General features: G+C 40.9%; 1 pseudogene; it reads right to left on the bottom strand.

Moving 5' to 3' along the window:
• Positions 1-21,859, bottom strand: part of LOC110566331 (cytochrome P450 3A1-like) — a 28,255-nt pseudogene extending 6,396 nt beyond the window's left edge.
• Between the last annotated feature and the right edge of the window lie 410 nt (positions 21,860-22,269).

Raw genomic sequence — 22,269 nt, 5'->3', positions numbered from 1 at the left:
CAATCCAAAAGGAGGAAATCATGAAATTTGCAGGCAAGTGGTGGGATCTAGAAAAGATCATTCCAAGTGAAGTATCCCAGAAGGAGAAAGACAAACATGGTATATACTTGCTTATGTAGACCTACAAGATATGATAAACATAATGAAATCTACACACCTAAAGAAGATAATCAAGAAAGTGGACACAGGCGAAGATGACCAATCCTCATTTAGAAAGACAAATGGGATGTGCATTGAACATATGACAGGTGTCTACCACAAAAGGCATCTGAAAGACTCTATCTAGCAGTGTTTCAAAGCAGACACTAAGACTCATAACCAAACCCTTGGCAGAGTGTAGGGAATCATATGAAAGAAAGGGAGTTAGTATGATATGGAAAGGATAGGAGCTCTACAAGGACCAAATATATCAGGGTCTTTTCTGAGACTGACACTCAACCAAGGACCATCTATGGATATAACCTAGAACTTCTGCTCGGATGTGGCCCGTGGTAGCTCAGTAACCAAGTAGTTTTCCAAAGTAAGAGGAACAAGGACTATTTCTAACAGGATCTCAAGGGCAGGCTCTTTGACACCCCCCCCCCCCAGAGGAGGAGCAGTCCTGTTAGGCCACAGTGGAGGACTTTGCAGCCAGCCCTGAAGATACCTTATAAAACAGGGTCAAATGAAAGGGAGGAGGTCCTCCCCTATCAGTGGACTTGGAAAGGGGCAGGGAGGAGACCAGGGAGGGAGTTGGGATTGGAGAGGGAATGAGGGAGTGGGATACAGTTGGGACACAGAGTTAACAAAATGTAACTAAAAAGAAAAATAAAATTAAAAAAAAGAACACTTGTTGCACAAGCTTGAGGACCTGAGCTGAATCCTATGTCCCCATGTGAAAAACCAGGTGTGGCAGCACACCACTGTCATCCCAATGCTGCGTATCATTGGGACCTGCTGGCTGCCAGCATAGCTCCAGGTTTTGTTTTGTTTTGTTTTTAGTATTTTTTATTAGTTACATTTTATTAACTCTGTATCCCAGCTGTATCCCACTCCCTCATTCCCTCCCAATCCCATCCTCCCTCCCTGTTCTCCTCCCTGCCCCTTTCCAAGTCCACTGATAGGGGAGGACCTCCTCCCCTTTCATTTGACCCCATTTTATCAGGTATCTTCACGAAGTATCTTCAGGACTGGCTACAAAGTCCTCCTCTGTGGCCTAGCAGGGCTGCTCCTCCCCTGGGGGATGGGGAGGTCAAAGAGCCTGCCATTGGGTTTATGTCAGAAATAGTCCCTGTTCCCCTTACTAGAGTACCCACTTGATTACTGAGCTACCATGGGCTACATCTGAGCAAAGGTTCTAAGTTATATCCATACATGGTTCTTGGTTGGAGTATCAGTCTCAGAAAAGACCCCTGTGCCCAGATATATTTGGTCCTTGTGGAGATCCTATCCTTCCACATCATACTAACTCCCCCTTTTTTCATATGATTCTCTGCAGTCTGCCGAAGGTTTGGTTATGAGTCTTAGTATCTGCTTTGATACACTGCTAAGAAGAGTCTTCCAGAGGCCCTCTGCGGTAGGCTCCTGTCCTGTTACTTGTTTTCTCCTATGTCCAATGACCATCCAATTTGTCTTTCTAAGTGAGGATTGATCATCTTACCCCGGGTCTTCTTTCTTGTTTACCTTCTTTAGGTGTATAGATTTCATTATGTTTATCATATCTTATGGGTCTATATAAGTGAGTATATACTATGTGTGTCTTTCTCCTTCTGGGATACCTCACTCAGAATGATCTTTTCTAGATCCCACCATTTGCCTACACATTTCCTCATTTTTTATTGTTAAGTAGTATTCCATTGTGTAAAAATACCACAATTTCTGTATCCATTCCTCCAGGTTTAATAAGAGGATATAAGGCAAAGAGAGATTAGGCGAGATGCCTGGTGCCTTCTCTGTTATTTGTACACACAATGAGGGTTTTGTACATGTATGCATACTCATGCGCACACATGCATATGCCACACAAAGAAGATAAAAATATTTAGGTAGTTTTTAAGTGTGTAAAAGAATGGAGAGAAGCAGTGTGTTTGTACAAAGACCCTTTCCTCAGAAGCTTTTTATTCATCAGGAAAAGTAAAAGTTAATCTCTACCATAGATTAAGGTACAGAACACATGCAAACCAGGGGTTCCCAGAATGTATCAGTGCTATTTGGGTACATGCCTCGTGTCTGGATGTCTAGTTCCAAGTCAGTGTGTGGGAAAAGACAGAAACAGCAACTGTGCTCTTCTGGGTAACACACAGACCTCTGAAGTCTTCCATTGTGACTGACCTTCACATTTGGAACAGTTACGCCTGTGTGCCTTCAGAAAATTTCATGACGGTGATAGCCTTTCAGCAACTTGACAGAGGTATTCCTCTACCTAGAAAACCATCCTTGCATATTTTCAGAGCAGCCTGCACACTCCCCTAGAGCTTCCATGTGCATAGACCAGGGAGTCCTTGGTTACCTTTGTGAGACTCTTTGTCTTTGGGGTTCTTGTAAGCATTCATCATCAGCTAAAGAAAATCCATTCGGTTCTGGAAGTAGAAAGAGAAGTCACAAACATAGAAGGTCAGTAATGATGTCAGAGATGGATCTGGAATACAGAAGCTTAATTCTCTACTTTCTAAGTGTGTGGCTCCCTTATACTCAAAGGCATGGCTAGTGTCACTTGAGTCATCAAAGACATAAAGCACGAGTATCTAGGAAGCAATCCAGCCACCATATCCACTATTTTTACAATAGATTACCATTAGGCTCAATTTTAAATAGTCACTTTTATTCTTTGCAAATGCTTTTGAACGATGGGAAAATAGTACTTCCCACTCTTAAATCATTTTTATTTTTTATTAGAGAACTTCACACATGTACACAATGGGATATGATCATCCACCTCATTATTCTATAGCCTCTGTAACATTTCTTCCTCCAAACTTTATACCCTCATTTTAATAACTCACTGAGTACAACTAGTGCTACCCATATATGCAGGACTGTGGGGACATCCACTGCTACATGGGAATCCTCCATCCACAGCTAATAACTGCCAATAGTCCCTCAGTAAGGGGCATAGCTTGGAGAGTCTCCCTCTGATATATGTTAGAGTTTTATGGACTTGATCTTGTGCAGGTCTTGTGCTGTGTCTAATTTTTTTAAGATTTATTTATTATGCATACAATGTTCTGTCTGCAAGAGGAGCCCAGATCTCATTATAGATGGTTATGAGCCACCATGTGGTTTCTGGGAATTGAACTCAGGACCTGTGGAAGAGCAGTCATTGCTCTTAAACTGAGCCTCTCTCTAGCCCCCATGTGTCTAATTTTTTTAATTTTTCAATTCTTAAGCCTGGCACTCTAGTTTTCATTCTAATTGCTGAGGGTTAATTCCTGGCTTATCCTCAATCAAAAATTTAAAAACTCCAACTACTCCTCCTCCAGAAAAAATAAATATTCTCTGTCTCTGTCTGTTTGAGCCTTCTCTATCTACCTTTAGTGACAGATGAAGGGAAGTACACAGATCACATGTTCACTGCCTAACATGTTTTTAAAACGTGGACCTCTCATGAGTCCACCACTTTTTACCTTCTCATTAGAATCCAGGTGGTTTTCCTTCATTTTGTCCACAAATTTTTTGAAAAGTGCTAAGGAATCCTTTGGGAACCTGGAGATATTTAACATCTCATATATTGGGGAGAGGAATGGAAAGAGTACTGGAAAGAAAAAAAAGGTTTTAATAGACAGGCAAGTTTCATTTAGAGAAATCAAAACACAATCCAAATAAGCCAGTGTCTCAGCCAAAAGCTCTTCTCCCCTTGATCTTGCTCCGACAATGACCTTGCTCACACTGTGACCTTGCTCACTTTGGGTCATTTCCATACTGCTCATTCTGTACTTTGCAGCAGCCAGAGCTGCAAATCTGACTCTTGGATTGAACTCTGTTCCTGTAATCCTTGTGGACCCAGACAGAAAAGATGGGGGCTTTTGAGATAATTCAATAGAAAAAGGGTCCTGCAAACAACTGTGACAACCTGAGCTTGATCCCTGGATCCCACACTGTGGAAGAACACAACTACAAAAACCAAGGTGCACATGTATACACACACACACACACGCACACACACACACACACACACAAATAAAAACAGCTGACATTACGCTGAGAAACCCTGTCTCAAGAAAAAAAAGACAAGCTCATAGACAGGTAACCCCAACTCAGAAAAAAGACAAATCACAAAATGTCCCTCATTTCCCAGTTCTAGCCTATAAAGGATAAAGGTAACTATCTAAACAGGTATAAGTGTGGGCATCATATAACACTTAAAAGGAGACCAAGAGTGTTAGTATAATGTTCTTTTGAAATGTATACACCTTACCTTTGTTCATTCAAATGCTGATTTCTCCCCCACCCCCACTCTCTGGTTTCAATCTGGATATTGCATTGTGATACTTATTCTAAGCATCCTGTCTCAACTTTGGGTAAACAGGCCAAATAAAGCAACTAGTTACAATGTTGAGCAATGGCAGGAGCCAGAGGACAGGAAAGAGGGGAGGAGCCAGAAAGCAGGAAAGGAGCAGGAAGAGAAAGGGTGAGGCAGAGAGAGAGGAGAGCTGAGGCAGGAGCAAAGATCTTGGAAAGACGTGGAGAGATGGACTGGACCTAATATACCACTAAAAGCAAGTATAATGTGGGAAATCTAAATGTTAGTAAATTACGAGGGCTTGAAGGTTTAGAATGGAGTAACTATGCCCAGCATTGTGTTCTAAGTTAACTAAATAAATAATAGTCTCTGTGTGGTGATTTGGTTATACAGCTGTTTAGGATTAACAGCAGCTGTACTAAAAGATACATCAATAGTAAATATTAATTGCCACCTACAACACAAGAGGATAATATTAAGTGGTGAGGAAGAATGGAATGTAGGCAAAAGGACACATGGAAATGTAATTAATAAGAAAGTCATTAAAGCATAAATGAAGCACCACTATTAATACATACATTATATGTATTATTACATATATACTTATATATAATATACATATATGTATATTATACATATACATATAGATGTATATATATGGCCCCTCTACATGGGATGGAGACATCGCTCAGCAGTTAGAACTGGATGCTTTTTGCAGACAACCCAAGTTTCACTTCCAATAATAATGGCTGCTCTCTAAGGAGAAGGAAGTATGTGAATGAGGGAATGGGTTATGTGAGAACACAGGGACTGGAAGGAGAGGTGGGGGCTGTAATCAAAATGTTAAGTGAACAAATAAATAAATTTTTAAAAATAAAATATTTCCACATTAAAAATAAAGGTACCTTTTAACTCAGCAATGCTGATTCGAATATATACCCCAAAACATTAAAAAAAATTAAATATAACCCTTCTATGCATATGTTCATATCGGTAAAATTCAAGGCAAACATGTGAAACTAACTTCATGTCCATAGATAGATACAGAGCATTGTTTGCTTATGGACACAGGAGGTAGTGATGCTTGCTTCATTTACTATTGTGCTATATAAAAGATGCCTGCCACAGAGACCACATAGTCTATGATCCCATTGATGTGAAATGCCAAGGATATGTAACTATAAAGAAAGTGAACTGGTGGTTGCTTAGGTCTAGGCTGCTTAGGTCTAGGTGAAGGATGTTGGTCAAAAGATTCAAAATGGTTAGAACAAAGTACTATAAAGTCCTCATTGGAATGGGCTGTGTGGTCCTTCATTCAACGAAGATTTCCAAGTGATCAAAGTGCTGAGAACCAGTGACTGCTGAGTGCTCAGCCCTAAATGGAGCAATTGTATCAACATCCCACCCCACAAGGCTCAAGGAACATCCTGAAATAGGGTGTGGAAAGAAAGAGCTGGAAATGGGGCATCTGATATGCCATATCCCAGATGTGGCATAGTCCACTCATGGACTGAACACCTGCATAAGATCAAGCCAATAATACAGTTTGGCAACCTACCAGGAAGTGACTGGACTCACTGGGTCACCAAAACAAAGAAAGGGACATGAAATTAAGAGGAAAGCATGTTGGGGTGTCTGAGGGAAGTGGGAGGAAAGAGTTAGGGTGGGTCTAATCAAGATATGTTGTATTCCTATATGATAGAGTCAAAGAACAAATAAAAGGATTCTAAAACAAAGCCAGGAATGCTGGTGCACACTTTAGTCCTCAGGAGGTAGAAGCAGGAGGATTACTGTGAGTTCAAAGCCAGTCTGGTCTACACAGCAATTTGCAGGCAAGTTAGAGCTACAGAGTAAGACCCTGTCTCAAAGCAAAACAAAGTTATAAAACAAACATAATGGGCTACATGTTTTTGAATGCACTAAAACATTGAATTGTGCCTTTAAAGGGACGAATTACATGGCAACTGAATTATATACCAGTAGAGAAGCTAGTTTGGGGGGAAGTGTGGAATAGAAAGGCAGAGTGACAAATGCAGCCACAGACAAGAACAATGGATCAAAAGGCAGAACTGTCCACACACACAAATACGGATCAAAAAAAATCAAATCTTAAAAGCTTCTTTGCTTTTTCCACAAAAGGATCCTTTGAGTTGTTTAGGGAATCGACGTTCACTCCAAATGATGTACTGGTGACCACATTCATGCTGTAGGCCCCAAAGACTCTGAGGAGGGAGAGACATGGGAATTTAAGACAAGCAGCAAGAAACCTGAAATGGTTCATAGTTTGTGGCAATACAGGCAAAGCCACTTCAGTATTGACCAAGTGCCTTCCCATCCTACCCACCCTCTACATTTGTGACTTACAGACCATTGTGATTCTTTTTTTTAAACTGTGTATTTATCTAATATACATATTAGATACATATAATATATATCATATACACATCCATATGTATGTATGTATGTATGTATGGAGAGAATAAGCAGCTAGACCATGTGAGATACACAGGAAAAAAGCCCCTCTGCCCTAGTTATCCTTCCTCTCCCAGAATCACTTGGATGCACCACCACTTACTCTTTCATAGAGACAGGCTTGCCTTTCTCTGCCTCTCCTCTCAAGTATTTTACCAAAATATCTCCTTACTGTTCAACAACGGGGAACATCTGAGCACAAAGAAGAAAGAAAATGTCCATAGTTAGGACTCTCCATAGTGGAGAGTCAGGTCACACAAAGATTTCAATCATAAGTCCTGTTAGTCACCTCTTTGAGTTTTCCACTGGTGAAGGTGGGAGATAGGAAGGCTCAGATTCTCTTCCACTCCTTATCCTTAGATATGGAGACAGCTTTTTTCATAATCCCCACTGGGCTAAAATTCTACAGTCAAAAAAGAAAAAAATGTCTCTGTATAAGTCTGAAACTCTCCATATTTGCAAAAGTGCTGAGCAGAGAGCACCATATAACAATTAGTTACTGACTGTTTACTGTGGACTGAACCTCATGTTAGATGCAAAAGAAAAAAAAAAAGTCAGCATTTCCTCACAGCCTATATGAAATCCAGTGCTCACCAGGTAACCTGTTGTGGTTTCAAACCTTTATATCCCTGTATCCTTTTAAGTTTAAATCTCTAATTTAAATCTCCAGGGGTTGGGGAAAGATAGGAACAGGAAGCAGCAGGTGCCCCAGAGATGTGCAGGTGGCAAATGGCTTGAAGGAAGATAGAAAGTGAACTTTGCATCAGAGAAGTTCTACAGCTCAGTATTTACAACACTTGCAGTGTGAAAAGAGGTGTCTTGATATGGTGTGTGTGTCAGTGTGTGTGTTAATATCAGTGCTTGTACACATGCCTGTGTGTGCCCTTGTGCAGACCAGAAGTCTGTCATCTTCCTCTATAACTCTATACAACACTTTTTTGAGGAAGGGTCTTTCACTGAACCTAGAAGGTTCTTATTTGGTTGGAATGAGCTGGCAAGAAAGCCTCTAGGGACTGCTTGTAGCTATGCATGGCTCTGGAGTCTCACACTCTTGCTGCTCTGCCTGGCTTTTATGTGGATACTGGGGATCCAAACACAGGACATTTTTCCATTGATAGAGCCATCTCCCCAGGCCTGGGGCACTTAAAAGATTTGATGTTTGTTTTTTTAAAGAGTTATTTTTGTATTTTATGTATGCATGCATGTATGCATGTATGTATGTATGTGAGTATGTGAGTGCATGTACATGTATGTAGTGTATTCAGAGGACAGAGGAATGATTTCGGTCTTGTAAAGCTGGCATCACAGCTGGTTGTGAGCTGCTGGATTTGTAGACAACCAACCTCCCATTCTCCTTCAGAGCTTTTGGCCACTAAGTCTTTTCTCCAGCCCCTGGTTGGTTTGATTGAGGGGTTGTTTGTTTTTCTTTAGAAATAATGCTGTGGAAATCCATTTTCCTTAATTCTTTATACAGTGATAAAGGGAGAAAAAGAATGCTTTTTCCCTAATAGGACCTTTCTTCTATCTTCCACATTTATATTTTATACTAATTGGAGTCCTCCAATACAACCTTATATTACAGAACTCAGTACAACAGGAAGATAAGTAAACAGCTTGACTTGATTAAGGGCAGCTGCAAACAAGGCCTGCAACTAACTTTACCAAATGACCAAAGGCTAAATGAGGGCCACTAAGAGGCCTCAGCAGGAAAAGGTGATTGCTGTGAATCCCAACAACTTGAGTTTGGTGCCCAGGACCTACAGGGTTGAAAGAAAGAACAAACAGGCTTCCCCAGATAGAAGAGTTAGATACCCATGGTTTAAGAGATAGGGATTGCACGGAGAGAACCTACACCCCCTGTTCAAGGGAAACCCATAGGCTGCTCAGTTTCCAAGTGGATTCCCTAGTAATGGGAACAGGGGCTGTCTCTGACAAGAACTCAGTTGCTTCCTCTCTCCTCCATTTGGGCGGGGGGGGGGGAGTGCAGCCTTGCCAGGCCACAAAGGAAGATGATACAGCCAGTCTTGATGAAACCTGATAGGTTAGGATCAGATGGAAGGGGCTCATGTCCTCCCCTTTTAGGAGACTAGGGGAAGGGAATAGGGAGAGAAGAGGGAAGGAGTGGGAGGAGACAGGGAGGGGGATGCAGTGGGGATACAAAGTGAATAAATATATAAATTAAATATTTTTTTAAAAGATAGAGGTGGGGACATTGAAGTAAGTAGTACCCTGCATAGGAAAATTAACATAAATAAGCAATTGATTTGAGATAAAATCTCAAAAGCAAATCTACATAGGTGTGATAGGTAAACAGTCATGAGACTTGACATGTGAGAGCACATCCACCAGAAGGAAAATGGATACAAAAGGTAAAGGGAAGACAGGCTGTACACGATAGCTAATGGACTAGCAAAAGGGAGCTGTGTGGTCAGGGAGTTGCTCTGTATTCTGAGTGTTTGACGCCACACAAATCAACACCACACAGACATAAAGAAGGACTTGTGAAACAGGAAATGTGAATTACTCTAGATGGCAAGTGTCCATCTACAATTAGATTATAACGCTATAGTATATTTAGACTTACTCAAGCCATTCCTATTAGCAAAATTAATCCCTATACCCTGCTTGTACATTATGATGAAAGCCACTGTGAATCTATGTTTATTTCTATTTTTAATTGAGTAAGTAAAATGTAAAGGTTTACATTATGAAAAGGGGAGTCTGGGGAGATGACACAACAGTTAAGAGTGCTTCCTGCTCTTCTGGAGAACACAGATTTGGTTCCCAAGACCCCTGTCAGGCAACTCACAGCTGTCTGCAAGGCCAGCTCCAGGGGATGTCATACCCTCTGCTGACCTCCACAAGAACCTACACACATGACATTTATTCATATGGGATACACATATATAACTGTAGGCATAAGATTATTGTGTAAATGAAATGTTGATTTCTGTGCCCCCCCACATCGTGTTGTCATCCTTGTTTTGAGAATCTCCTGTCTCAATGTTGTATAAACACTGCTCCCTAATTGTACCCTGATATGTCAAGAAAGAAGCTTACAGCTAATCACTGAGCATGGGAGAGAATAGGGTAGGACTTACTACCCAGCCAGCAGAGGAGTTACAGAAGGAAGTAGGGGATGCAGCCACAGGCTAGGTTAAAGAGATGTGAGGCAAAAGAGCTGGAACAGGAAGCCACAAAGTGCAAGTACCTCTGGGATGTATGCTGGGAGGAATCCAAATTAGCTTAGAGAGTTAGGAACTGTTTAATACCTGCTCAGCTGTTGTGTTGTGAAGCTTATTATTAAAAAAATATAAAAGAGTCTCAATTATTTGTGTGAAATCTGCATTAAGAAGGAACTAAAAGAAATAACATAGTTTTATAAAAAATAATATTAATATGCACCCATAAATAAGATAACAAAAATGAACATTTAAATTTTTTGTTGATTTTGTTGTTGTTGTTTTATATGTTTTTTTATTCTTTATTAATTACACTTTATTCACTTTGTATCCCCCCTGTGGTTCCCTCCATCCTCCCATCCTAATCCCTCCCTTCCTCCACCCTCTGCATGCATGCCCATCCGCAAGTCCACTGATACGGGAGATCTTCTTTTCCTTCCTTCTGATCCTAGTCAATTAGGTCTCATCCGGAGTGGTTGCATTGTCTTCTGTGGCCTGGTAATGTTGCTTCCCTCTCAGTGGGAGGTAATTAAAGAGCAGGTCAATCAGTTCATGTCAGAGACAGTCCCTGTTCCTATTTCAATGAAACCCAGTTGGATACTGAACTGCCATGGGCTACATCTGTGGAGGGGTCTTAGATTATCTCCATGCATGGTCCTTGGTTGGAGTATTAGTCTCAGGAAAAACCCTTGTGCTCAGATTTTTTGGTTCTGTTGTTCTCCTTGTGGAGTTCCTGTCCTCTCCAGATCTTACTGTTTCCCACTTCTTTCCTAAGATTCCCTGCACTCTGCCCAAAGGTTGCCCATAAGTCTTAACATCTACATTGATAGTCTGCAGGGCAGAGCCTTTCAGAGGTCCTCTGTGGCAGGCTCCTGACTTGGTCCCTCTTTTCTCTTTCTTCTCATGTCCATCTTCTTTGCTTTTCTGGATAGGGATTGAGCATTTTAGCAAGAGTCCTCCCTCTTGATTTGTTTCTTTAGGTGTACAGATTTTAGTAGGTTTATCTTATATTATATGTCTATATGAGTGAGTATATGCCATGTACATCTTTCTACTTCTGGGATACCTCACTCAGGATGATCTTTTCCAGATCCCCCCCATTTACCTGCAAATTTCATGATTTCCTTGTTTTTTATTGCTGAGTAATATTCCAATGTGTAGATATAACACAATTTGTGCATCCATTTCTCCACTGAGGGGCATCTGGGCTGTTTCCAGATTCTGGCTATTACAAATAAGGCTGATACAAACATGGTTGAACAAATGACCTTATTGTGTACTTGAGCCTCTTTTGGGTATATGCCTAGTAGTGGTATAGCTGGATCTTGAAGAAGAGCTATTCCTAAGTGTCTGAGAAAGTGCCAGATTGCTTTAGAGAATGGTTGTACAAGTTTACATTCCCACCAGCAGTGAAGGAGGGTTCCCCTTTCTCCACAACCTCTCCAGCATGTGTTGTCTCTTGAATTTTTGATCTTAGCCATTCTGATTGGTGTAAGGTGAAATCTTGGGGTCGTTTTGATTTGCATTTCCCTGATAGCTAATAAGATTTAGCTTTTCTTTAAGTATTTCTCTGCCATTCAATATTCCTCTATTGAGAATTCTCTGATTAGCTCTGTACTCCATTTTTTAATTGGATTACTTGATTTCTTGCTGTTTAACTTCTTTAGTTCTTTATATATACTGGATATTAGCCCTCTGTCAGATATAGGGTTGGTGAAGTTCCCTTCCCAATCTGTAGGCTGTTGTTTTGTTCTGAGGACAATGTCCTTTGCTTTACAGAAGCTTTTCAGTTTCATGAGGTCCCATTTATTGATTGTTTCTCTTAGAGCCTGTGCTGTTTGTGTTCTGTTCAGGAAGTTGTCTCCTGTGCCAATTAGTTCAAGGCTCTTCCCCACTTTTTCTTCTAAGTGGTTTAGTGTTTCTGGTTTTATGTTGAGGTCTTTGATCCACTTGGACTTTAGTTTTGTGCAGGGTGATAAGTATGGATCTATTTGCATTTTTTTACATGTAGACATTCAGTTAGACCAGCACCATTTGTTGAAGATGCTGTCTTTTTTTCCATTGAATGGTTTTGGCATCTTTGTCAAAAATCAGGTGTCCATAAGTGTGTGGATTCATGTCAGGGTCTTCTATTTGATTCCATTCATCCACCAGTCTATTTCTATGTCAGTACCATGCATATTGTTGCTCTATAGTACAGCTTGAGATCAGGGATGGAGATACCTCCTGAAGATCTTTGCTGTAGAGAATTGTTTCAGCAATTCTGGACCTAGGTACCCTACACAAATGAAGCCAACGCCTCATGTGGGTTACCTAGTAAGGGGAACAAAGGCTGTCTTTGATATGGACTTGTTGTTCCATATGAAGGTGAGAATTTTTCTTTCAAGGTAGAATAGTATTCCTTCACTAGCACATTCCAGATCATCTCTGTGTCTGTGAAGACAAATGCAGGGATTTGACCATCAAACAGCCTGTGTAAGGAAAACAGATAATTAACCCAATTCAGTCTCTGAAGTGAGAGACATACCCAGACTTTTATTCTACTGTAGCATGACTCTCACTTTGATCATACAATGCACTGTCACAGGAGTTCCCAGGGCAACATGGACAGTCTGACCTCCGACTCAGTGAAGTCTTTGTAAAATGATAGGTAACGTCATTCAAGACACAGTTTTGCTTAAAGACAAAACAGTTCTGAAATTCACAACTAGCAATAAGTGGTGGGAATTTGTTAAAGGTAGATGTGAATGTGTGATTTTTTTGCATACATAAAAGATTGCAAGAGGCTGGAGAGATGGCTGCACAGTTAAGAACACTTACAGCCTTTGCAGAGGACCTGAGTTTGGTTCCTAATACCATGTTGGTTGGCTCACACCACCTGTAACTACAGCTCTGGAAGACCCTATGCCTCTGGACTCCATAATCATCCCAGAAGCAGATCGAAACAGATTCTTAGACCCACAGCCAAACACTGAATAAAGCATCGGGAATCTTGTGGAAAAGTGGGAGGAGGGAGGAGATTAGAAGTGTCTGAAGGAGACAGGAGCTCCACAAGATGACCAACAGAACAAACTAAACAGGGCCCAGAGGGTCTTGCAGAGACTGAAGCACCAACCAAGGACCATGCATGGACTGGACCTAGGTACCCTACACAAATGAAGCCAACGCCTCATGTGGGTTACCTAGTAAGGGGAACAAAGGCTGTCTTTGATATGGACTGTGTTGCTTGCTTTTTGATCACTTCTATTTGGTGTGGCTGCCTCAACAGGCCACAGGGGAAGAGGATGTGCTCAGTTATTATGAAACTTGATGTGCGTGGGTGGGCACTCCTTTACTAATGAATAGTGGAGAAAAATGGCAAGGGGAAAGAAGTAAGAGTGGTACTGGAAGGAGGGAAGGAGAGGCTACAACTGGGATTTAAAAAGAAGAAATTAACTAATTAAAAATAAATAAATAAAAGAATTTATTGAAGCACTTACATTAGCTTCTTCAAGGCTCAGATAATATTTTGAAGACAGGGCAGAAAGAATATGAGAACCAGCAAGAAGAGAAGAATGCAGCCAAATTCTGACTTCTGTACTGTTGAACTCACTGAAGCTGGGATTACTCCCCAAAGCCTTTGCATAATTTTACTGTCAGCATTCCAGCAGGAAATTTAAGGTCCTGACCCTAGCTGATGATTTACACATAGCTAGTTCCCGGAGAGTGAAAGCAAAATGGCCTAATGGTAAAAGCACGTGATGATATCAGTTCAGTACCTGGGATCTACATGGTGGAATGAAGGAACTGACTGCCACAATTTGCAGTCTGACCTTACATGTGTGCCACAGAACACATGCTTGTCTCTGAAAAATAAATCAATATAATAAAAAAATAAAAAAAAGAAAATAGTTGACCTCATGAAACTGAAAAGCTTCTGTAAAGCAAAAGACACTGTCATCAGAACAAAATGGCAGCCTACAGACTGGGAAAGGATCTTCATCAACCCTATATCTGACAGAGGACTAATATCCAGAATATATAAAGAACTCAAGAAGTTAAAAAGCAACAAATCAAGTAATCCAATTAAAAATGGGGTACAGAGCTAAACAGAATACTCAATAGAGGAATATGGAATGGCAGAGAAACACTTAAAGAAATGCTCAGCTTCCTTAGTCATCAGGGAAATGCAAATCAAAATGACTCTGAGATTCCATCTCACACCCATCAGAATGGCTAAGATAAAAAACTCAAGTGACAATACATGCTGGAGAGGATGTGGAGAACGGGGAACACTCCTCCATTGCTGGTGGAAATGTGAACTGTTCCAACCACTTTGGAAATCAGTCTGGTGCTTTCTCAGACAATTAAGAATCATGCTTCCTCAAGATCCAGCTATACCACTCCTAGGAATATATCCAAAAGACTCTCAAGTACACAAGGACATTTGTTCAACTATGTTCATAACACCTTTATTCGTAATAGTCAGAAACTGGAAACAACACAGATGACCCTCAACTGAGGACTGGATACAGAAATTATGGTACATTGACAAAATGGAATAGTACTCAGCAATTAAAAGCAAGGAAATCATGAAATTTGCAGACAAATGGTGGGATCTAGAAAAGATCATCCTAAGTGAGGCATCCCAGAAGCAGAAAGACACACATCACTTATAAGTGGATAAGTAGACGTATAATATAGGATAAACATACTAAAATCTGCACACCTAAAGAAGCTAAGCAAGAAGGAGTGCCCTCTCCCAGAAAGACAAACCATACAGACATCAGAAGAGGGAGAAAACAGGACAGTAGCCTACCACAGAGGGCCTCTGAAAGACTCTACACAGTAAGGTATCAAAGCAGATGCTGAGGCTCATATCCAAACTTTGGGCAGAGTGCAAGGAAACTTATGAAAGAAGGGGGAAATAGAAAGATCTGGATGGAACAGGAGCTCCACAAGGAGAGCAACACAACCAAGAAATCTGGGCCCAGAGGTCTTTTCTGAAACTGATACTCCAAACAAGGCCATGCATAGAGATAACCTAGAACTCTTGCACAGATGTAGCCCATGGCAGCACAGTATCCAAGTGGTTTCCCTAGTAAGGAGAACAGGAACTGTCTCTGACATGAACCCAGTGGCTGGACCTTTGATCACCTGCCCATGAGGGGGTAGTAGCCTTACCACTCCACAGAGGAAGACATTGCCGCCAGTCATGATGAGACCTTATAGGCTAGAGTCAGATGGAAGGGGAGTACGACATCTCCTATCAGTGGACTTGGAGATGGGCATGAGAGGAGATGAGGGAGGAAGGGTGGGATTAGGAGCAAATGAGGGTGGGGGTTACAGCTGGGTTACAAAATGAATAAACCTTAATTAATATAAAAACAAAAATTAAATTAAAAAAAGAAAAGTTGCTGGGAGAGCAAGATATCTTCTTCAGTGATGAACTGCTGGTGAGTTGTTCATGGTCATGTAAATAACCTCTCCCTCACTCATGATTCTGTAAGTCCAATTAAATTCACTGGTGTGTACACAGACACACAAAACTAGTTTTTAAAGTAAGCCAAAGATTTGATATAAAAACAATGTTAGGGCCAGGCATGGTGGCACATGTCTCTAATCCCAGCACTTGGAAGGCAGAATCTGGCTGTTTTCCAATTTCCAGGTCAGCCTGATCTACATAGTGAATTCCAGGATAGCTAGGACAAAATAAAGAGACCCTTGTCATGACTAATTTAAGGGTATGGTCTAATAATGTTTATTATTAGCCCTATAATTATTACAGTGTCACAATCAGTTAAGACACAGACAACTGACAGACTTTAGAATATCCTTACGTTACCTGGGACAAAACAGATAGTTACTTTCTAAATTACCTTTTCTTTCAAGCCCCATCCCAGGCTACCTCCCATCCATAATTTCATAAATTCTTGCATATTCTCTAATCTGTATCATTTCTTCCATGCCAGCATGTGCTTCTCTCATGCTAAACCATGATGGCTCTCTGCCTTCTTCCTTTCCCTCTTTCAGTACATGTCTTTCTACCCAAGATCCTTCTGTGCTCAAAGCCCAAGAACCTTAGCCCCACCTACCACCTTCTTCCCTACCCAGGTATAGGAATTTTAATTGGCCAGTCATAGATAATTGGCAAACATCCCTTCACATCACATGGTTATAGGAGATAGTTCAACTTTATAACAATGCCCATGGCAGGGCAGTAACCTGATCTCAAGGCATTGAGATCAGAATTTGAATGTATAACACCTGACCAGCCCCAAACAGAACCTGTTTAACAAATACATGGATAGAGAAATAGTTAAATTTTCAATGATATGAAAACTTGAAAAATCACTATCAATTGCCAACAAGCAATAAATTGCAAGGAGAAATTCATATGGGGCCATTGGACAGACAGCAATGCCTGCAGTTTACATTGAATGATATGGTCTTTATGGGCTATATCAACTCAGCAGAGCCTTGTGTTCAGGCCTGTGGTTCCTAAGAATGAATACGAAGAGATGAAGAGGCAGGATGAGCCAGAGCCTCTTTCCACATGGTTGTGTCACATAGTGTAATGACACTTTCTCCAAGGTTCTCACTAAACTTCCAGCATCAATGACAGAAAACAGCTGCTGCTTGTCCACTTTACAGAAAGAACCATTATATACCAAAGATCTGAGGGGAAAAGATGTGATTTTTAAATAGATTGTCTCTCTAAAGTCAGTTTAATTCAACAGGACACAATGATGTAAAATCATAAAAATCTTAGCTGGGGATGATGAGATTGGATAACAGATATAAAGCACTGATGGACAGAGTTCAATCACCTGATGGTACAGAACTAACTTCAACGGTTGTCATCTGGCCTCCATATGTGCCCCATGGCACATGTTCCCCTTGGCTTGAAATAAAATATAAACAATCATGACAAAGTCTCTACCTGTGCAGAATTTTTTTTAATGCTAAGCATAAACCATTTACCAAGGCCTTAGCTGTGTCATCCCATTCCTGCTTACAAAGGACATGTTAAAGTCAACAATGATGTGAAGAAGTGTGGACTTCTAAAGAGAAGTGAGTGGGTGTGGCAAAGAGATGGTATTACACATTTGTTAGAGCACTCAATCCATTTCATGCAATGAAGAAGTTTCAGAAGAGAAAAAAACATGAGCTTAGGATGCTGGATAAAATACCAAAGCCTGTCAAAAAGCCAGTGTACAAAGTTCTTAAGTTAATTAGTTAGAACTATGAACAGTGACACTTAATGACATGTGAAATCATCTTCATAACAGAGAGGTCCATTATTACTCTTCGGGGCTGGCACTGTGCTTGCACAAGTAGGATGCCTCCTAAAAAGAGTTGACTTGATGGAACTTTCCAGAACACTCACCCCCATATTTTTCCATACTTTTTATAGCATTCCACATCATATTTCCATATACCCTGGAAAGACAAATAGCATGATATCCATTATTGTCCTGTATGCAGTGACTCTTGTGTAGCAAGAGCACAAAACCCTCAAATCCCATGAAATTAGGTTTGTTGTCTCTGACAGAGAAACATCCTTCTTCAGAGATGTTTGAAGGATCACCAGGAAGATGTCTCAGTGGGAAAACTCAGAGTGATAGAGCAGGACATCTTCCTATGACCTCTGCATGCACACTCATATACATTATCTTGTGTACACAGACACAAGATACATACAACACACATATGGACAGGCAATTGATGGTGATGATGATGAAAATGATAATGATGATAAAATTGTTTAAAGAATGTTCAAGTTAAGCACAGAACCTTAAAAAGAAATCTGAGCCAAGAGCAACACATATTTTGTAACTTGCCCTCTTGATGTGAGCTTAGGAATGTCTCTCTGGAGTGCTGGTTTCAAAGCAGGTTAGTCACGAATGATCCACCTAAAATTAAAGTCCATATGGTGTATACTCACTTATAAGAGGATATTAGAGATATAATATAGGATAATCATACTAATATCTGTACACCTAAGGAAGCTAATCAAGAAGGAGGACCCTGGGTCCTCAATCTTCATTCAGAAAGGCAAATGAGACAGGCTTTGGAAGAGGAGAGAACAGGGAAGAGGACAGAAGCCTACCACAGAGGGCCTCTGAAAGACTCCACCCAGCATGTATCAAAACATATGCTGAGACTCATAGGCAAATGCTTTTCAGAGTGCAAGGAATCTTATAAAAGAAGGGGTGGGGTAGAAAGACCTGGAGGGAACAAGAGCTCCATAAAAATTGCAACAGAACCAAAAAATCTGGGCACAAGGGTCTTTTGTGAGACTGATACTCCAAACAAGAACCATGTATAGCGATTATGTAAACCCATGCACAGATGTAGCCCATGGCATCTCAGTGTCCAAGAGGATTACACAATAATAAGAACAGGGACTGTCTCTGACATGAACTCATGGGCTGGCTCTTTGATCATCTCCACCTGAGGGAGAAGCAGCCTTACCAGGCCACAGAAGAAGACAATGTGGCCAATCATGATGAGACCTGATAGAATAGGGTCAGGTGGAAGGGGAGGAGGACCTCCCCTATCATTTGACTGGAGGAGAGGCACAGGGGAAGAAGAGGAAGGAAGGGTGGGATTGGAAGGAAATGAGGGAGGGGGCTACCGCTGGTATACAAAGTGAATAAACTGTAATTAATAAAAATAAAATTAAAACAGTCTACATTTTCATTACTTAATTTCCTAGTAATTTTGTTTAATCATCCTTTCCCTAGGGGTTTGCCTTTAACAAATCTTCAAAAGAAACAAAAGAAAAAGATTTCCCTTTATAGTTAAGTATCTGAGGTGATTGACAACCATCATCCTGTCTCAGATACTCACAACTCAGACTCATGCCTGGGATTCTGCCTTTAAAGATAGAGAAGCAGCTGTAGTTATATTTCACTGGCAGAGCACTTTGCCTACCATGCATAAGATCCTGGATATCAGTTTCAGCACTGCAAAAACAAAACAGAAACTAAAATTTTGTCATTGGAAGCTGGAGATGTGGCTGAGCCGTTAGGAGCACTGCAGAGGGTCCACATTCCCAGCACTCATCTCCAGCATCTCACATTCATCCCTGGCTCCAGGGAATCCAGCACCCTCTTTGGTCCTCTGTAGGCATCACATTCACATGCACAAACCTGCACACAGCTAAATATAGATACACACACACAAAAAAACTTCTTACTAAATGAAGCAATCATTAACCAGGATACCAACTGCTAAAGAAAAAGAGTGAAGCAAAATATTCTAGTTACTCTGGTTCTCAAGAAGATCCCAAGCATGCTATGCTGGGGTTAGAACCATAGAAATAACTTCAGAGGTTCAATGACTATGCAGAAAACTCTAGTATATGAAAAGTCCCCCAAAAGTGTGTATATGGGCCTGTGATAAGTGGATCATTCAGAAATTGTCAACCAAAAGAAAAAAAAATGTTGAACATAAACCCTGGTACAAAGAGGAGATTTTTAAGCAGTGTCCTAGAAGTTGGAAACCCCTTCAAGATTTTCTCCAAATAAGTTCAACAGTGCCTTCTCAGACTCTACACTGGGTAAGAAAAAAACTCTTCTTTGATTGTTCACAAAATCAGAATATCATGTCCTGAATATCAAGACTGAATGAGTTGGAGATCTCAGCACTTCTGATGTAGAAGTTTCAGGGTTTTTTGAAAATTCAGATGTGTCATGTGATGTTTTGCTAAAAGCTGTTTTGTGAGAAGGCATGTGATGCCTTGCTGCAAGCTGTCTCATCCAAGGGGCATGACTTTGTCCAGCTGAAAACACCTGTGTGTAGACTCTGAGGAGAGGAGATATAAAAGCCCACAGAGAGTGAGATAATCTTCTTCAGATCTACATCACTTCGCTGGTCTTCTTTCTTCAACACTTGACTTCCCAGAGAGAGACATTCCAGAGAACTTCCTGGGGAAATCCAACTGAGGCTTGCAGCTCTCACTGACTTGTTCCAATCTTCTGAATCATGCTGATCTGTGTTGTAGTTTGGTGTTGGCCTTTGGACTGGACTGCTGGGTTCAGGACAATAAAGAGTGGACTTGCTCCAAGAAAATACTTCCAAAAAGTCTACAACCCCTTGTTACCAATAACCTTCTTTTCTGCCCTACCTCTGGTCAGTGGGTGGAAGAGAGGCAGAAGTGTTGAAGAACCTTAAATAAAGTAGGTTTGTTGAAAAATCTAAGCCTAAATACTTCACCTACTGTAAATCTGAGGCTCAATAAACTGACAATAAGGCCAGAGAGATGGCTCCAAATGAGAAGCACTTGACACCAAGCCTGATAACCTTAGTCCCTAGGACTAAGAAGCACACAGTATAAAAACTCTCTCTCTCCTTCTCTCTCTCTCTCTCTCTCTCTCTCTCTCTCTTTCACACACACACACACACACACACACACTGTTAATTTGGCAATAGAGCCCTAGGAGACAAACAGAAATTCTCTAGAACTATGAGAACACACAGTATGAAAGCCTGAAATCTCAAAGTTTCTTGCCAAAGAGCACTTACTAAAATTGAGCCATAATTGGCAGAGAAACCATATGAAAAGTTCAGTCAACACTCATCTTGTAGTAATTCAGTACTGTTCCTTAAAAGGGCACAGGTGTGAACCCAGGAATTCCCAGTTTCTTAAAAACTCCATGTGTATGAGTCCCAAACCTATAAAGAGAAAGAGAAATCCTTGTGACACACACAGAAGAGAGAGAGAAACATGACCATAATCAAAACATTAAAACAAATCAACAACATGGCTGCTCCTCCAGTTTCCAGGGAGTTTAGGGAATGGTGAGGGAACCTGTGTGCATGGCATCACAGTGTTCATTTCTGTGTCTACTGAGTTCTGGTGGATCTAGGGTTAACACAAAAGTCAATCAGGTCATACCAGATGTAAAACTTATCAGTAAACCTCACCAAGAGGGAGTTGAAGAAGGGTAGAGGTTGGAGTAGAGGTACCCAGAATATCTGCATAACCTCAGTATGAACTTTTAGATTTAGTATCACTGGAGCTATCATTCAGTAGTAAAGGCATTGCCTACTAGATATAAGCTCTGGCTTGATTTCCCATACCACCAAAACATTAAAATGCAAAATTAATTCAGTTGTCATTTCATTTGGGACCTTCAAGATGACACCACAGGGAGAGACGCTGGCTGCCAGTGTTGATAATCTGAGTTGGATCTCCAGGACCCACACAATAGGAGGGAACTGAGTCAGTAAAGTTGTCCTATGAACTATGCATGTACACATACACACACACACATACACACACACATGTGCACACACACATACACACACACTGTAATAGTTCTGCTCCTAACCAAAATGAATAAACACTCAAAATTTTATAATGTTTATACAAGAGTTCATTTCAACTTCTGCTATTATTTTTAAAATTTTTATTCTAGTGCCTGTGGAGGGTGATGGATACCCTGGAACTATAGTTATTGGTGACAGCCAGCTGCTTGTTGATGTTCAGACCTCGATCCTCTAAAATCATTCTCTTTCCAAAACCAATTGTGACCTTCCAGACAAAATAGGTCTGAGTGTTACCCCAATCACTAGGACATGGTCTAGGGAGGAACTTTGGAGGTTACTCACCAGTAGGAGAGCATGAGACTGATTGCCAGGAGAACCCAGGTTTCCAGGGAGAAAGCTGAAAGCAGATCCATCTTTGCTTGTCTGTCAGCAATTTACTCCTCTGTGTTCTCCCTCCTGCTGTGCATGCTACCCTTTGCAGGGCTTCACTTCTGCCTAACTGTGCTGCAGTGAGCACAACCTGTAATGTTTGTATGATGGGAAGATGGATGAGGCAGGGCTCCAGCCAGTAGATGGCTTAGCTCTGTTTCATCTGGACTTTGGTATCCTCTCCAACTTGACTGTTTGTAAAAGTTTATTCACAGCCTATTTTGACCTCCCTTGAGTTCATATCCTGTGCAGCAATCAATCAACAACTGTGCCGTATAAGTGAGACCAAAAGTTCTTCCTTTCTGTCAAAAATTCAAGCAAATTTATTGATGTGAAATGCCTTTTCACCAAGGCTGGCCTCATCCAAGAATACCTGAAATAAAGCCAAAGTTGTCTCAACCACAGATCTTTACAGAATGTCTTTGTCTACCCCTGACAGATACTTTGTCATTTATCAAAACTTAATTCAGGAAAGGATGGCAGTCTGTC

The sequence above is a fragment of the Meriones unguiculatus genome, chromosome 6 (genome assembly GCF_030254825.1).
Source record: "Meriones unguiculatus strain TT.TT164.6M chromosome 6, Bangor_MerUng_6.1, whole genome shotgun sequence".
In the NCBI taxonomy this organism is placed as follows: domain Eukaryota; kingdom Metazoa; phylum Chordata; class Mammalia; order Rodentia; family Muridae; genus Meriones; species Meriones unguiculatus.
Note: the sequence above shows the minus strand (reverse complement) of the source record. Positions and strands in the feature narration are given on the sequence as shown.